Below are 16,714 nucleotides of genomic sequence, written 5' to 3'. Positions count from 1 at the left end.
GCTGGTGGAGCTCCAGCACCCCACAGCCCAGCCCTGGCCCTACACCCTCCCCCAGCCGTTCTGCATCTGGCAGCCCTGGGCCCCTGGGCTTTGGGATATGTGTTAAATTCATGCTTGCTCCTGTAAAACTGCATTGTCCCAGAGGCCCTCTTCCTCCCCCAAAGCTGGGGGTCCCCTAAGCTCCCAGATTTTTCTTCTGAGCACTCACCCTCCTGCTCCAAGAGGAAGCTACTACTGGGAAAAGTTTCACAGGGTACCTCTCCCTGAAGGGGCTCTGAGCCCCACTGAGACTTTCCTGGCAGAGCTGGGAAGAAGGGACAGGGGTCTCTCTGGCCTGACAACCCTCCATTCTGCCCAGGCCCCCACAGGGCCCTGATTCTCTGGGCAGCTCAACTCGCAGGCCTCAGAGGACTTCCCTGCCTGTGGTCTTACCTGCAGCCAGGTGTGCGAGCATTTCGGGACACCTGCCTTGAAAGCCAACCAAGGGGAAACCAGTTCAGGTGCAGCTGTCCTTAGTGAGGAGGGCAGGGCAGCCCTCGGTGACCTGGTGGCTCACATCATGGCAGGTGGGAGGGGTACTAACAAAGACAGCTTCTTAGAGTTTGCTAGCCTTTCCCCTCACCCCCTCCTTTCACAGCCCTCCCCGTCCAGGCCTTGTAACCACACCCAGCCTGGGCTGCAGCCTTCCCGCTCCCAGAGGTCTGGAACAGCGCTTCTCAAGCTATTGTGCCTACGCATCATGGGGATCTTGTTGAAATACGGCTTCTGAGCCAGTAGATCCGGGTGGGGCTGAGGGTCTGCATTTCTAACAAGCTCTAGGACGACACTAAGCAAGGCTGGAGCACCCTGGGGTGCTAAATATTGGAAACATCATCCCTGAAGCCATCTCTGCCCTCCAACTCCCACGAGCCTGTGCCCTGGGGGTTCCCACCTGCCTCTGCAGCCCTCGGGGCTCTTTATTGTCCAGCCCATCCTGGGCCCCAGGCCTGAGAAGACTTTAAAGCATGGCAGATTGGGTCAGGTATGTGGTTGTGGTTCTCAGAGAGATGTATGTAATTGCCAATCTGCATTTCCTACCGTGCTGGTGTGATGCAATTCCAGCCAAAAATTAATAATTTTCTTACCTTTTCCTAAAGCCTATGGAGGGCAGATATACAGTGGTTTCCAGTAGGTTTCTGGAAATATAAACAGTGGAAAAGACCCCACTGCCACCCTCATGGACTGGCCCCTTCGAGTCCCCATTTCCAGCCTCTGTACCTGAGACCCAACCCCACTTGACTTCTACCACCTGGGCCAGCTCCAGTGACTTCATCCACTCTCCCTCAAAAATCCCTCCCACGCGAGACCTTTTGCTCCCATTTTTCAAGAGTTAAAGAATAAACCAGCCCTGTTCCTTTCTTTCCTGAAGTATAGACCCTGCCTCTGGCTTTGTAACCCCCATTTGTGGAGACTGGGCAGTGCAGGGAAAGCATTTCTTCTCGCCCCAAACTGCAGGAAACAGCTGCTGCTGGGATGCCCTTTGATTCTTGACCAGCAGTGGGGCCTACGGGAGGAAGGGGGCATCCTGGTCTTCCCCCTGACTGCGTGCTTAGGGGGTGATCGAAGACGTCTTTTTTTCTGTGAGTGGTGCCAGCGTATGGGTGTGAATAGAGAGATACTGCCTGAGTGTGCATGTGTGAGTGTGCGTGTGTGTGTGTAAGTCAAGCTCCAGAAGGCTCTCGGAGGTGACCGTCTCCGTGGGAATGTGGCACCGCTGTTTTAATGTCTGCCAGGTGAGGCGATGCTCAATATGTATCGTCCCTCATAAAGACGGCGCTTCCCCAGAGAAGCCGCCTCGGGGATCAATATGTTGTTCAGACATGTGAAGAGAAGCATGACAGTGTCTAGGCTTGAGTAGGCCCTTTAGGATTTCACTCGGGTCACCAGGGGTGCTTCAGGGAAGCAGCAAGTCACAGAGACAGAGCCCAGATGTAGAAGGGACCTCAAGTACCACTCATCCAGTGGAGCCACGGCAGATGCCCCTGTTCACTCCCCAGTGGTAAATCCCAAGTCCTTTCTAGCCACCTCCTACTGTTGAGGTGGTAAATCCAGATATTCACTATTCCAGCCTCCTTTGCAGCTTGGGGAGAGCATGTGACCAGGTATGGGCAGTAAAATTTAAGAGGAGGTCTGTGGGACTTCTGGGAAAGCTTGTGCTCTTCTGATAAAAGAGACAGACATGGGGAACACCTCCCTGTCCCTCCCTTCTTCCTGCCCTGATTGAGGATGTGATGCCTGGAGCCACAGCAGCCCTCTTGCTACAATGAGAAAAAGGCCAAGACACTGACCCTATCATTATTTAACCAAGCCAATGCCAGCAGCCATCCTCCTCCAGAATTCTTGTAAATAAAAATAAAGCCCTCTTTGTTTAAGCCATTGTTGGTCAGTCTCTATTATTTGCAGACAAAAATATTCCTGACACACAAAGCCAACCCTGCTGCCCATAATTACCTGCAGACTCCTCTTTCCCATAAGAAACCTACTGGATCAAGATTCCCCAGCAGCAGTACCTGGGGTCTGCTTTTCTGCAACTTCTCCATATAGCCTACGTGGCATCAGTCTGAAACCAGCATTTGGAGATCACTAATTCAATAAATATTTGTTGAGTGCCTGCTCTGTGCCAGGAAGCATGTCATGTTTTGGGGGCACAGTGGGAAATGAAACATCTGGAATACTTGAGGGGCCACCTCCCAGCTGGTCTCCTTGCTTCTGCCCGGGCCCCATACAGCCTGTTCTCAACAGGGTGGCCAAGTAATCTTGTTAAAATCTAAGGCAGATCTTGCCATTCCTCTGCAGGGCCCTCCACTGGTTCCCAGCAGAGTCCTTCCTGTGACCTAGAAGGTCCTTTATGTCCAGCTCCCTCTTCACCTCTTACCTCCTGCCCACTGCCCTCCCACCTTGTTTATGCAGCTGTCCAGCCTGGGCTCCTCACACCCACCAAACACACCTGACCTCAGTGCATTTTCACCTGCTATTGCGCAGCCAAGAATGTTCTTCCGCAAGGAGCCACACAGCCTGCTCCCTCACTTTCTCCAGGTCCTTTTCATGCTCTTGCTAAATGAGGTCCCCCTTGGTCACCCCATCTAAAATCTCAACATCTACACATTCCTATCCCCTCCTTCCCTGCCTTATTTTTCCTCCTTACCATTTATCACCATCTAACATATTGTATATTTTACTTACTGACCACATGTCTCTCCTAACGATAATGTCAGCAGCATGAGGGCAGAGATTTTTGTCTGTCTTGTTCCCTGCTGATTCCTAAATGGCCTTCCTCCCTCCTCCTTCCCAGCCAGCAGAGGGCTCAGCCCACATAAATCTGGCAAAGTGGGCCCCAGGGACCAGAAGCACAGATCATCCCACTCCCAGCTTTGAGAAAAAGCAATGGCCAAATAGAGCATAGGGCACATAGCCGGTGCTCGATAAATGTTTGTTGGATGAATGAGAGACCCTCTCTTCCCCATCTCCGGCCTCTTCCCAGATCCAGCCCCTCCCATCCCCATCACCCACCTGTCTCCTTCCTCCACAATTTTGACCCTGGCCCAGAGATGTCAGTTTGGTCCAGAGGCTTTCCTTTGGCCACTTGGCCCACTGGCATTTGTGCCTACAAGGCCCACACTGGAGCTGCGTGGCTCTCACCCAGTCCTGGAGACCTTGGAGAAGGGAGGAGCTGCTGCAGGAGCTCTGATGTGAGACCTGCCCAAATGGAGGTCAAGAGCAGCAAGCCCTGTTCTCAAGGAGGCCACATTCTCTCCCGCCCACCAGACCACAAGCCCTGGTTTGGGTTGGAGAGCACCCTCTTCAGTGGCACACCAGCACTAACTGCAATGTCCCAGAGAGAGGGAAATCCTAGGAGGCAATGGGACTCCCTCCCTGTTCTGCAGTGCGTGCTCCTGGGGAGCCCTCACATCCCAGGGGCTCTTGCAGCCTCGCCACACTTGATACTATACTAATTCCTGGGCCATGAGGGCAGGGTCCCTGTCTGATTCTGCTCACATTTACCAGTCCCAACCCAGGGCTCTGCACATAGTAGGTGTTCAGAAAGGTTGCGAATGGGTGTCAGTAAAGATCACTGCATTTATGGAAGGCCAGCCATGTCACCACCTATGATAAGTCAGTATCATCATCCCCACTTTGCAGATGAAGAAACCAAGGCTCAGGTAAATTTAAATTAAGGGGCATGACATAAGTCACCAAGCCATGCCTGGGGAGAGATGACATTCACACAGCTGTCTGTCCGCAAAGTCTGCCTTTTTTCTGTGATAGCTGGGCCTTGCTCTTAGAAGCTCACAGGAGGCTCCTGTGCCCTCCTGACCTTTTGCCCTGAGATTGGGAACCTATTTCACCTTCCACTTGTGATTTGTCCATCTGAACTTAAGGGATTTGACCTCCACCTATAAAAAGAGACTCAGGCCAACATAGACCGACATGAATCCTGGGGTTAGGACCTCTGCACACTGCCATGGCCCCACCTCTGATGTCACATCCCCACCCCTAAAGCCACCAGTCTCTGGGTCCAGCCAGCAGGTTAGACTCCACCATCGCGGTGGCATTCCTGCCCCTGCAGGACTGGACCTATGGCCGAGAGGCGGTCTAAATGATTTGATGTTTCAGTGCCTCCAAAGACCCACCAACTCCGCACCACCCTGCTCCCACCAGGGCCTGGCCTGAAGGTGCCTGCTTATCCCGGGCTTCAAAGAACAGAGCCTCACCCTCGCAGCAGTTAACTGCCCTCAGCCTGTGGCAATGATTTGAGTTGAGGATCGCTGGCTCTCACCCAGAGAGGACACAGGGCTAGGCTTGTTTTCTGAAACTGGCCCTCTCACTAAGTGTGCCAATCTGCTAAGCCAGCCAGGGCTCCCCCTCCAAGGAAAGGCTTCCCATGGGACCAGAGCACCTAAACTCACCCTTTTGGATTCCTGAACTAAAATGCTTATTCTCACCCAGCCGGGCGTGACTCAGCGGTTGAGCATCGACCTAGGATCCAGGCGATCGGGGTTCGATTCCCGGTCAGGGCACATGCCCGGGTTGTGGGCTCGATCAATGACTCTCTCATCATTGATGTTTCTGTCTCTCTCCCTCTCTTTTCCTCTCTCTGAAATCAATAAAGATATATTTTTTTTAAAAAAAAGCTCATTCTCCCTTCAAGGCCAGTGCCAGGCTTGCCTTGTAAGAGGCCTAATTCTGCGCCAACCCCTGGGGCCAAACCTCAGCTCAGCGGATCAGTATTTGTCACAAGCCTGGACAACTTGCTGGACCACATTTTCCAGATCTATGGCACAGGTAATGATATCTGTATTTATTGAACATTTAGTGTTTTGCCAGGGACTGGGCTAAACATTAATTCATTTACTCCCTCGAGACTGTCATTACCTCCACTTTACAGGTGAAGAATCCAAAGTTTAGAGACCCAAAGGCGAGCAGTCAGCAGATGGCGGGAGCGAGAAGGGAGCCCATGTCTCCCTGATCGCCCGCGGATTTATCCTGGCAGCATTTGCTGGTGGGAGCTGCAGGAAGATGTTTTGCAAAGCACCCACGCTTAAGCTTTCCCATCTGTCTCCAGAAACATTCTGCAGGCATGCTCAGCCCAACGGCCTTCCTCCTCCCTCCTTCCCAGGCAGCAGGCGGCCGGGCCCACACCAGTCCAGCGGAGGGGGCCTCAGGGACAAGACCCCTAGCTCCATCCCACTCACAGTTTTGAGAAAAGACAGTGGCCAAATGGGACACAGGGATCCACATGCCTGCCCTTTGCCCAAGAAGTTCAGGAAGGAGCAGAAAGGAGAGAAATATGCATCGAGCCCCTTCTATATGTCTGGCAGGTCCTGAAATGTGAGAGAGGAGAGTACCTAGCCCAGGGCCCGGCACATTCCAAGGGATGGAAGTTCCTTCTCCCGCTTTGTCTCCCCTTTAAGGACATCTTGACAGGTGGCACAGGACGTCAGATCTGGGGGTGGGGTAGAGGGTCCAGCTCTGCCACTGGCCAGATGGGTAACCTTGCACAAGTTACTTAACATAGAATTTCTTTTCTTTCTTTTTTTTAAAAATATATCTTTATTGATTTCACAGAGAGGAAGGGAGAGGGAGAGAGAGAGAGAGAAAGAAACATCAATGATGAGTCATTGATCGGCTGCCTCCTGCATGCCCCCGACAACCTGGGCATGTACCCTGACCGGGAATCGAACCATGATCTCCTGCATCCTAGGTCAATGCTTAACCCCTGAGCCACGCCGGCTGGGCTAGAATTTCTTGTTTGTTACATGAGAGCTCCGAAAGTTCCAGCATCAGAACAGCATCCAGTTTCTTGGTTGTTGGGAGTTAACAACCAGAATGTTTGGCAAGAACCAGGAGCAGGGCCAGCACTCAATAAGAGTTCATTATCACCTTCCCTTTCCTTAGTAGTTTCACTGTCATATCTGTCACTGGCCTGACCCTCCAAGTCCTATTTCCACTTGGTTATTTCTCTTAGTCCCTAAGCTCGTCCTGACATCCATCCCTTTCTCGTGGCTGGTCACCCAAGACCCTCTGCCCTTCTCTCAGTCTCATTTTTGGGGAGGTGTCACCCCATACTTTCTCCATCCTCATACTATCTACTCCTTTTACTGCCATTTTTTAAAAATGTATCTTTATTGATTTCAGAGAGAGGAAAGGAGAGGGCAAGAGAGAGATAGAATCATCCATGATGAGAGAGTCATTGATCGGCTGCCTCCTGCACGCCCCCTGCTGGGGATCGAGCCCGCAACCCGGGCATGTGCCCTGACCGGGAATCAAACCCCGATCGCCTGGATCTCAACCGCTGAGCCACACCAGGCCGGGCTACTGCCATTTTAAAATAACTCCTGAGAATTTCTCTTCTGCTTTAATCCACTACGGACCTCTCCAACCCAAGGAAGCCAAGAGCATGTGCATGGCAGGCAACCCGATGGCTCCCTGCAACCCGACCCTCCTCTGCTCCCTGGGCAGTTGGAAGACTCTGCTTCCCAACCCCTCACCCTTCGGCAGGGTGCTGCGACTAGTTCTGGTCAATGAAATGAGAGCAGAAGAGCAATGAGGGTCACTGCTGGACTGAGGCAATGAGAAGCCCCAGGGGGACCCTCAGTCTCTCTCTTCCCCCAGCAGCAAGTGCAGACGCTTACTGTTAAGGTGGAGGAGCCACAAAACCCGAGCAGCCTGGCTCGCTCGGGCCCCACGTAGAGGACAGCTGCGCTGGACTGTTGGCAGCAGACCAGGCGTGAGAAAGAGGCAAACTTGTGTTCAGCCTTTCGGATCTGGGGCGGTTCAAGGCCGCAGCACAGGCGAGCCCGCGCGGCCTAACACGTGGCCAGAGCCAGAGCCAAACCGCAGAGGTCTGCGGCATGCGCGTCTCGGAGCGCGGGGCTGGAGAAAAGGGCAGTGTTCAAAATAATGTTTTAAACAAGTCAGTGACGTGGATGCTAATTTAACTCAAAACGTAACTTATGCCAATAAAATTAGCAAAACACTAATGGGAATAAAAGACACTACAGGGGGAAAATGGAGATAAATGTGGTCCTGAGTTGGGAAGATGGGTTGATATTGTAAAGTCTGTATCTTAATCTAGGGAGGTTGTCATCTTTACTAGATTTTAAGCCCCCAGGAGATACCTGAGACTTTGACAAATAGTGAAGCTGTACTAATCAAGAGTGTGGCAAATGAAAGAAATCCAACTCAAACTGAATTTAAGAAGAAAAGGAAATTTATATTTTAAAAGTGTAAAGTCAAGCCTCGGGTATAGTTGGATCCAGGGACTCAAGGCATCAGCTCTTACTTTCTCTCCCTCTTTCTCTCTCCCCACCCCCTCTCTCTTTCCCTCTCTCTCTGACGAGCTCTCTCCATGTGGGGGGTGAGATGACTGATTTTTGGTAGCCCCTCCTCCAACTAAGCAAGCACAGAGCAAAGTGTCCCAACTAGGAATCATTTAGGGGAGTGGGTGGTCAGAGAGGAGGGTTTCTGACTGGCCCAACCTGGATTATGTATTCATTTCCAAACCAATCACTTTTGACCAGGGAGATAAGATACTGTGATGGTGACTGGGCCTTATTCCCATCCCTCTGTGCCCAGGGAGGCAGAAGCAACTCCACCCAAAGCATATGGGTTCTTCACAGGAAAGAAGAATTTTCTTACCAAAATAAGGGGAAGGGTTGCTGAGCAGGCAAAAACAATAGATGTTTACTACAGAAATTCATCTCAAAGAATAAACAAATAGGAATGCCACAGGGGGGAAACTGAAGAAGTCACACACACACACACACACACGCACACACACACACATACACACAAATATATATGCATATAAATGATGGGCTCAACTCTACCAAATTTTAAAATTTCAAAACATAACAAAAGGGTAATTATAACACCATATGATATCAAATTAAGGCAGAAATAATGAACCACTCATACAGAACTAATATTTCCAAAACAGAATCAAGCAAATATAAGAAGTTAATATATGAGGTGCTAAGAGTAACACAATACTCCTCAATATTTATTTATTCATTCAGCAAATAAATCTGTTCTACAAAAAATAACAAACGCCTCTGTAAGAAAATGGTGTAAAAGAAAGAATTTAGACCCATACTGTACACCATACACAGAACATATTGCAAATGAAAGTTAAATATTTTTAAACTGTAAAAATAAAAACACAAAACAGCATGTTAGCCCTACATGTGAGGAGTCAAACTTCTGTTGGCAAAACAGGGACCATCTGAATAAACAAAAATAAAAATGTTATGTACACGAGGTATGAAAAAGTAAATAAAAGATCATCAAGAGCCTGACCTCCGAACAAATTCAAATAGAAGCCATTCTAAAAAAAACACCTGACCAGTGCTCTTCAAAGTATCAGGATTACAAAAGACCAGGACTGAGGAACTGGACTAGTTAGAGACAGGACAGTTACATGCAATATGGGATCCTGGACTGGATGCTGACCCAGAAAAAAGACATTACTGGGAAACCAGACAAAACTCAATGTGCAGCACGTGGCTAACTCAGCAGGGTTTCAAACCCCACACTTTCTAGAGAAAAGGCTGGCCCTTGACAGCTCCTGGGAGATAAGCTCTAAGCACGTGGTATATTGAGTCTGAAAAGAGTGTCTCTGTCTGCCTGGGGCCTGGGGCCATGCCAGACAGTTTCCACTAACAGCGTGATTCATGTGGGGCCATGGTCCACGAGGTATCAGTTTGACCTCTACAGGGGTTGGAGACAGTAACTAAGGTCAGCCACATCAGCAAGCCAGGCCTCTGAGACTGATGCCCAACACCTCTGGACAACAAGGCTGGGGAGAGCTTCTCTGGTTACTAGCACTTTGTGTGCTTGGTCATTCGGAGAATTAAATGCTGTTTGCACAACTCCACTGCGAGAGGACAACTGGAAGCTCATGCCTGGTCTCTCCAGGATACCACCCTACACTTTCCTTTGCTGATTTTAATCTGTATCCTTTCACAGCAAAAAAAACATATCCATGAGAGTAACTTTTCTGAGTTCTATAAGTCCCTTTAGCAAATCATTGAGCTGAGACTGATCCTGGGAACTCTCCAACACATTCAACCCCCAAACCACTCCCATCTGGCAACTGTCAAAATGTTCTCAGTATCTCTGAGTCTGTTTCTATTCTTCTTATTCATTTATTTTGTTTTTTAGAGTCCACATAAAAGTAAACTCCTACAGCATTTGTCTTTCTCTGTCTGACTTATTTCACTCAGCACAAGACCTTCTAGGTCTATCCATGTTGTTGCAAAAGGCAAGATTACATTCTTTTTTATGGCTGAGTCATATTCCATTGTATATATGTACCACTTCTTTATCCATTCATCTGTTGATGGACACTTAGGTTGCTTACATATCTTGGCTATTGTAAATAATGGTGCAATGAACATAGGGATACATATGTCTTTTCAATTTAGAGTTTTGGGTTTCTTCAGATAAATACCCAGAAGTAGAATTGCTGGGTCCTTCTTTGTCTCTTGTTATATCCTTTGTTTCAAAGTCTATTTGTCTGGTATAAGTATTACTACCCCAGCTTTTTTGTTTTTGTTTTGTTTCCATTTTCATGAAATATCTTTTCCCAACCCTTTACTTTCAGTCTGTGTGTCTTTCGATCTGAAGTAGTCTCTTATACACAGCATATGTTGAGGGTCTTATTTTCTTATTCATTCAGCCATCCTATGTCTTTTGATTGGAGCATTTAACCATTTGTATTTAAAGTAATTGTTGATAAAGGTAGGCCACACGTTAGGACACAAAAGTCTCTACAAGTTCAAGAAGATTGAAATCATATCAAGCATCTTCTCAGACATTTACACCATGGAAAACTATGCAGCTGTAAAAACAAAGGATCCCTTACCCTCTGAGAGAGCACGATGGGACCTGGAGAGTATTATGCTGAGCGAAATAAGCCAGTCAGGGAAAGACAAGTGTCACATGATCTCACTCATATGTGGAATCTAATGAACAAAATAAACTGATGAACAAAATAGATCCAGAGACATAAAAGCATGGAACAGACTGAGGGATCTCAGAGGGAAGGCAGGGGTGGGTGGATGGGTGGGTGGGGAGATTAACATAAGAACCTATATGCATAACCCATGCACACAGACAATAGTGTGGTGAAGACCTGGGGGGGAGGGGCTCAGGGGGGAGGGGATCAATGGGGAGAAAAGGGAGACATCTGTAATACTTTCAACAATAAAGATAAAATTTAAAAAGTAAAAATAAAATAATTGTTGATAGATACATATTTATTGCCATTTTATTATTCATAATTTTATCTTTTTTTCTCCTACTTAAAGAAGACTCTTTAACATTTCATGTAATACTGGTTTGGTGGTGATGAACTCCTTTAGCCTTTTCTTATGTGGGAAGCTCTTTATTTGTTCTTTGGTTCTAAATGATAGCTTTGCTGGGTAGAGTAATCTTGGTTGTAGGTCCTTGCCTTTCATCAATTTGAATGTTGCATGCCAATCCCTCCAGCCTGCAAAGCTTCTGTTAAGAAATCAGTCTTATGAGAGCTCCCTTATAGGTAACTAACTGCTTTTCTCCTATTGTTTTTAAGATTCTCTCTTTGTCTTTACCCTTTGCCATTTTAATTATGTTTTGGTGTTGGTAAAAGGCCATGAAGACCTTAATCTCAAGACACGCAAGATGTGGAAACTATGGCAGAAAGAAATTCAGTAATACCCATGGGCAGTGATAGCTCAAGTCCTTGGCAGGGGCCAGGTTGAAAGCCAGAACTTTCCTCTCTGAACGGTAGGGTCAAGGCCACCTTCCTGGATGCCGTTCACCACCCCGTGTACAGCCACTGCCAACAGCAACAGGGGATCCAGTGGCCCACAGGACCTGCCAAATGATGTCTCAAAGCAAGTGTCCTGCTTCTTCCTCAAAACACAAGCTGGACACTACCTCGGGGACATGGTGGGGAGCTGTCAGGCCCCTTAGTGAGCAAACACCTCAAATCACAGATGGAGAGGCTGAGACCCAGGAGGGGAGGGCACCTGCCCAGAGTCAATACATCTCAGATGTCCTGCCAAGACAACAGCCACAGGTCCCCTGACTTCTTTCTCAACCTTGCACAAATGAATTAAAAGTCAATCTTTGTCATCAGAAGGCCTGGCTCAAATTGCAGCTCTGTAATTTCCCTATTGTACAAACCTGGGCAAGTAGCACACCTCTCCGAGCTTGCTTCCTCCCATGCAGAACAGGGAGATACACCCTTCTTTCCAGGGTTGTTATGCAGTGGAGGTGAGGAACCTATAAACATCCCACCCCACCCCGAAATCTGGTCCCCCTCTGGGTCCCACCCCAAGCAGTGCTCAATGCACTGCAGGCGCTCCCAAAGTATTGTCCAGGGACTGGTGGGTACGGCTGTATGAATACTAATGCTAAGCACAAGACAAGCCAACTTTTAGAGCAGAAACACAGGGAGAGAGGAAACTCATTCATCTTACAGAGCAGCCCTTTCACAGAAGAACCACCTAAAAGGAGCCTTTTAAACTCCTGGGGTAGTAGCTTGAATTCCTGAAGGGCACAGGATGGCAAGAGCCATCAGGGAAGATCAGGAGAGGCAGCAGAAAGACCAGGATCACTTTTGAAACACTGTTGGGGACACACCTTTTTGGTACAAGCAGTCCCAAAGGAATCCCAGCTTTGAGACTAAAGGGCTGTGTCTCATGTTGGGGTGTGCTAGGGTGGGCAAAAAGGGCACACACACACACACACACACACTCCAACCCCTACCTTTTAAAAAAAATTGCCGCCCGGCCGGGCATGGCTCAGAGGTTGGGCATCGACCTAGGATCCAGGAGATGGCAGTTCAATTCCCAGTCAGGGCGCAGGCCCAGGTTGCGGGCTCCACTCCCAGTCAGGGGCGTGCAGGAGTCAGCTGATCAATGACTCTCTCATCACTGATGTTTCTATCTCTCTCTCCCTTTCCCTTCCTCTCTCTGAAATCAATAAAGATATATATATATTTTTTTAATTGCCAAAGCTCCAGAGTTGCCCTTGAGGTTGAGAATCCTGATGGCTCCTGCCCATTGTTCATTCATTCATCCCCCAAATATTTGTTGAGTACCTTCCTTGGGCCAAGCCCTGGACAAGGGTTGGGTCTGCATTGGTGACCAACAGCAATGCAGTCCTTGCTTTCATTTGTGCTTTAGACAAGAAACAATAGTTAAAAAAATAGCTACCACTGTGCTGGGTGTACCAAGGTGGTGGCGTGTCTTTCTAACACCACTTGTGACACCAAATACGTGGTTTTCCATACCAACAACCAATTCTCCAATTCTCAGACACCAAATGGGTGTCAAACAATTCAATTCAACTTGATTCAATTCTGACACTAGCTCGGGACTAATGCAGACCCTACAGGTTTAGGGCTCACTCCCACAAGACTGCTCCCGCTTCAGACACCAATTGCAAATCCTGCAGTCACCCATACTTCTGACCCTCTACTTCAGGCTTGGTTTTTCTGGCACCCTGCCCCCTTCCTGAAGGGGTCCCCAGCCATAAATACAAAAGGCAATCTTATCACTTAGGAGCTTTGTGCCAGGAACTAGTATTAAGACCAGATGTATAGGGTGTCTCAAAAATATGTGTACACACTTTGAATAATTATAAAGGCAGTGTCTATTAAAATACATTTCATTTTCATTTAACAGCTATCAGTTACATTTCTTTGGGTCACACTGTATATATTTTATGTATATATTTTATTATACCACAAGGGGCAAGAAAGCAGGTCATGAGCTTCTAATTCAGACTAGAATAACTTCCCGAGAGAGGGATCATTTGTGGTGAGATGAAAAGATAAAGAGGAGCTGGACAGATAAGCAGGAGGGGCCGGGGAACAGCAGGAGCAGTAAGAGAGGGCAAGAAGGTTTTCAGTTCAAAAAAGTTATAAATTCATTAGAAGTGGTTGTGAGTATCCTGTCTGGGTTTTTCTGCTCATTCCTGCTGTGATTATCTGTCTCCCAGCAGCCCCAAATCCCAGTCTGGAAGCTTCCCAAAGGCAGGGCACTAGTCCAGTTCAGTTTAGTTTCGTTTTGCTTAGATCATTGTGAACACTCAAAAATATGTACTGGTCAGTAAACAAATCGATGTATCCTGTATAACCTAGGGACTCACACCCTGTCCATAAACATCTCACCAGCAGGCTTCCCCGAATCAGAAATTCCACCATCAAACATCAATCTTGGGAATTAAGAAATTCTCTTATGGGGAACCAAGAAAGCTATAATAATCTCAAATTATAAACGCCCGGGACTTTACAGCTTACCAAGAGCTTTCCTTTACACCCTGTAAGTCACAGACAAGGGAAGGGACGCTTGGAGAAAAGGTGAAGTAACTGTCACACCTCGGAATTTGAACCCAGGTCTCTGGGCTGGGGGGGGGGGGGGGGGGGAGCTGAGGGGTTTCTTTATGCAGAGTGCAGTGTGTGCATTCTCCCAGGAGCAGGCCAGGCAGGCAGGAAGAGGAAGAGGAAGAGGAAGACAGCAGCTCGCAGCTGGCCCTCGCTGAGCTGCCCGGCCAGCTTCAGGCTAAGCTGTCCGTCCTGCTTCATCACGGTCACAGCAATCCTCCCAGGGCAGCTGGCGCTGGGCACAGTGCTGTCACACCCCCGTAAGAGGGAGACGGAGGGCAGGAGTGAGCTCAGCCGGCGGCCGAGGGAGGAGGCCTCCAGGGTAGTACCTCCCCTCCAAGGGAGGGGAAAGGGGCTGGGCTGCTCCCTGGAAGCCTAGGCGTCCGGCTGGAGAGGCCCGGCCAGGCCTGCGGTGCAGACACAGCACAGAGGTGAGTCAGGGGGTCCGGGCTGAGGGACGCGGGGACTGGGAGGCCCCTGGCGACTGGACCACCTAAGTAATGACCTTCTCCGCGGCTCCCAGTGACTCTGAGCACTTGCTTTCACTCGACACTTATCTACTAGACTCTACCTTCAGGCCGGGCCCTGTGTCAAGGGTTAGAGCAACAGCATGAAGGTGACAAAGATCCTTGCTCTCTTGGAGTTTACCTTTTAGTAGGGGGAGACAGCAATAAACAGAAACAGAATAAGTGGGTAAATTATCTTGTGTGGTAGGACAAGCCGGAAAAGAAAACGCAGAGCCGAGTGAGGGGGGTTGGGATGCAGGGGGAGGGGTCTTGGGATTTTAAACAGGGTGGTCAAGGGGGCCTTACTGAGAAGGCAACTGATCAGAGACTTAAAAGAGGTAATTACGGAGCTGAGGACTTCTGGGAAAGCGTGTCCAGGGAGAGAACACAGCCCTGGCAGAGGCTGGGGGCGAGGGGAGGAGGCAGCAGGAGTTGGAGTAGATGGAACAAGAGGCGGAGAGGAGGTGGGACAGAACAGAGGCTAGGTGGCTTTGCAGGGATCCAGGGGGCCCCATGACCATGCCAGGCCCCTTGTCAGGCCTCCACGGCCCAGCCACCACTTAGAGGTATTGGTTTGGAAGCATGCATATGAATCCCATTTGCCCCATGTGGCTATAAAAGCTTACAATGTCTCCTCCTTTCCTGAAGCTCCTGTCCTCTCTATAAACCAGTAACAGTACCAGTAGTGATCTGCAGGGTTGTGGCAAAAAATAAAGGGAATCAAAGTGGTGGCACCTGCGGGGAAGGTTTACCGCCTGCCTCCTGTGAGCAAGGCTCTTGGGACCCAAGAAGAAGCAGAGCCAATCCCCAGGCACTCACGGCCTTGGGAGAGGGATGATGGAGTAAATAAGGGCCCTGAAGGGGTGCTGGGTTCTCCCATGGGGTGCTGCCAGGAAGGCTTCTTCGAGGAGGGGTCCCTGGAGGCTGGGGCTGAGTAGGAACATCAGGAGACAGAGCAGAGGCAAAATGCAGAAGGAAAGGGAGAGTGTGGGCTCCATTCCACAAACAGAGGGTCAAGGGGCAAATTCCACGCAGGGGAGGAAAACAACATGCAGTTCATGAGTCCATCCAGCAGCTGGGAGGACAGACAAGGGACACTGAGGCCAGGTGAGAGATGATGGCAGCCTGGGTGGCAGCCACGGGATGGAAGGAGCAGATGGATCTGAGAGACTTGAGCAGTAGAACCGACTGTACCCAGTGGTTGCCTTGCTGTGGGGAGGCCGAGGGTCTGCTGTGAAAGATGCAGGACCCACCTTGAATATGAGGGACACACAGGAGATCCAGGGAGAACACTTCACAGGCACAGAGCCAGCTTCCTCCTCTGAGCGCCACAGTACCCCTCCAGGCTCACAGAAATGGGCAGACAAGCCCCAGACTGAGGGGACCAGGTGACTGGGACACAGGTTCCCCCAGGAAGCCCCCACGGCAGGGCTATAGCGTGGACATCATGTGCTTTGTGACCAGATCCCATCCAACTCCTGGCCACCTCCAGCTGTGCAGCTAGAGGCCACACACGATCTCTCGAAGATTCATTTTCTTCATGTGCAAACTTCATTGACTTTTCGTGAGGATCTCTCCAGGCAAAACTTGTAACACAAGCTTCAGTGGGCAGAATGAGCTTTGTGGTCAGATCCTGTCCAAATCTTGGCGAACATACCGAACTACCATTTCCTGAGCCATTCCTGCATAAGACACCTAGGCAAGGCCGAAGACACAGCCCAGTGCGCACAGGGAGGAGCGCAGGGTGGAGGGGCACTGAGTACTTAAGAGGAGTTGCTTTCCTCCACCAAGCAGCCCTGGCTGGCACTCAGCCCTGGGCAGTTCCTCCTGCACACAGGTTCTCAGCACCACCGCGGCTCAGAGCAGCCAGGCCGGACGTGCTGCAGTTCCCCCTCATCCACAGCGGATCTGTTCCGTGACCCCCGTGGATGCCTAAAACTGCAATAGAGCTGAACTCTCTACACACTGTTTTTTCCTGTGCATATCTGTGATTAAGTATAATTTATAATTAGGCACAGTAAGAGATTAACAGCAATAACTAATAAAATAGAACAATTATAACAATATACTGTAATAAAAGTTACATGGATGTGATCTCTCAAAACATCTTACTGCACTCACCTTTTCACATAAAGTGCTTCCTTTGCATGTCTGAACTGCCATTGTCACTACTCTTGCACTTGGGGACATTATTAAGTAAAATAAGGGTGACTTGAACACAAGCTCTGTGATACCGCGAAACTGAGATGATACTAAGTGACTAACGGATGGTGACATATACAAGGGATGATTC

The sequence above is a fragment of the Miniopterus natalensis genome, chromosome 15 (genome assembly GCF_054644295.1).
Source record: "Miniopterus natalensis isolate mMinNat1 chromosome 15, mMinNat1.hap1, whole genome shotgun sequence".
Lineage (NCBI taxonomy): Eukaryota > Metazoa > Chordata > Mammalia > Chiroptera > Miniopteridae > Miniopterus > Miniopterus natalensis.
The sequence above is the reverse complement of the archived record's forward strand: the minus strand, read 5'-3'. Positions refer to the sequence as shown.